This window comes from Triticum urartu, unplaced genomic scaffold (assembly GCF_003073215.2).
Source record: "Triticum urartu cultivar G1812 unplaced genomic scaffold, Tu2.1 TuUngrouped_contig_4711, whole genome shotgun sequence".
Lineage (NCBI taxonomy): Eukaryota > Viridiplantae > Streptophyta > Magnoliopsida > Poales > Poaceae > Triticum > Triticum urartu.
In genome coordinates, this window is record NW_024115323.1 from 7,547 (window position 1) to 9,139 (window position 1,593).

The following is a 1,593-nucleotide window of genomic DNA, read 5'->3' on the forward strand; positions in this document are numbered from 1 at the left end:
CAATATTTTTATAGTATTTGTTTTGAACCAGAGGCAAAAGTTTTGCCTTTTTATCGATTATAAGAGGAGATAGTTCCCCAGTTAATTAAGAAGAATATAGCGACCAACCATTCTTCGCCAAAACGAAGTGTTTTTATTTATTGAAATTTGGAAACAAACATTCATGCACCCTAAGTATTGAATTAGCATGTCAGCTTCGCAGTGCCAAAAACGCGGACGGAAGAAATAGCAGAAATTTCGCCATATTTCTTGAACGGATTTCTCAAACAAAATCTGAAATTACAAAAAATATAGTCTGGGGTACAAGTGTCGTTTACAAACTTATGTTTGAATGTCACAAACTTTTATAGCCCAAATTGAATTATTCCAAGATTGATGTTTCAATTTTTTTTAACGTAACTAGTAAGTAGTAGTAGTAAGCAAAGACTTGGGGGTAGGTGAAGTCAAGGAAAATACTACTTGTAGTACTGTAGTCGTCGTGATCCTCTAGGTAGGAGGTAGGAGTAGGACCTCTCAATTATTGCTACCAGGCATCAGGCAACAGTGCGCGTCCGATCCAGATCCAGGGGTGGTAAGATAAGAGCACTGACTGTGACAACCACCGCTACGCTCACTCTCAAGCTCACTCATTCACTCTCAAGCTGGGGGTGGCTGGCTGTCTTCTCCACGGCCGGCGCTGCCCTGCTTCGCTCTGCTTGCCCCTGCTGCCCTTCATCTCCGCCTCGCCGTCCGGCGACGCAGCTCACTTGGCCTCCTCCCCGGCAACGCACGCACCTCGCCTTCTCACCACGGTCTGAACCACCTGCACCGCACAGCTGCAGGTCAGATCCCTCTCCCTCTCTCTCTCTAACCCATTGTTATTTTTAGGGCCGACTATTGGATTCTTGGTGAGATTTGAATGCTCCAGGATCAATGCCTACTCTAGTTAGGTTGAGAAATGCACAAGTTTTCTCAACCTAAAGAAAACACCAAGTTTCTATTTCTCTGCCTCTCTCTCTCTCTTGTGATTTGCGAGATGCCTAATTTTAGTTGACCACACAGAAATAAAGATAGGTAAATATGCCTAACTTTGGTTCACCACACACAGAAAGAGACAACATCCTTTTAAGCATTTTTATGTTTGTTGGTATACAAATAAAGACAACGATTATGCTATGTTTATGCATGTTTCCCCACTCTCTCTCCGTCGTGCCTTAATTATATTTCCCTTGCGATTGTAAATTCTTGGCCTGATGCCTGCACTGCATTTATACTTGTCTTGTGATTGGAAATTCTCAACAGGCAGGTAACCATCCCTGGCCTGCTGTGCCGTTCTGCAACTCAACCCCCCATTCGCAGCAGCTAGGTATTAGGCAGAGGGATCCGTCACCGGCCGGAAAGCAGGCAGGCGGCATCCCATCACCGGCGCGCTTGCGCTAAAGTACGTGCTATACACACACACTCCTCCCCTGTCATCGTACGTGCTATATTTACCAATAAATTTATTTTGATTCCTGAATGCAGGTGTTGCACATCGTTCATCCCTGCGTCCGGCCAGGGGATGGCTGAGGCCGCCCTCGGCGCGGCACAATGGGGGGTGGAGAAGGCGCTAGG

General features: G+C 46.0%; 1 long non-coding RNA gene across 1 annotated transcript; it reads left to right on the plus strand.

Annotated features, from left to right (window-relative positions):
* The first annotated feature begins 577 nt into the window (after positions 1-577).
* Positions 578-1,593, plus strand: LOC125528211. Its single transcript, XR_007292347.1, has 3 exons — positions 578-821; positions 1,282-1,420; positions 1,504-1,593. It is a non-coding gene; the product is annotated as an uncharacterized LOC125528211 (long non-coding RNA).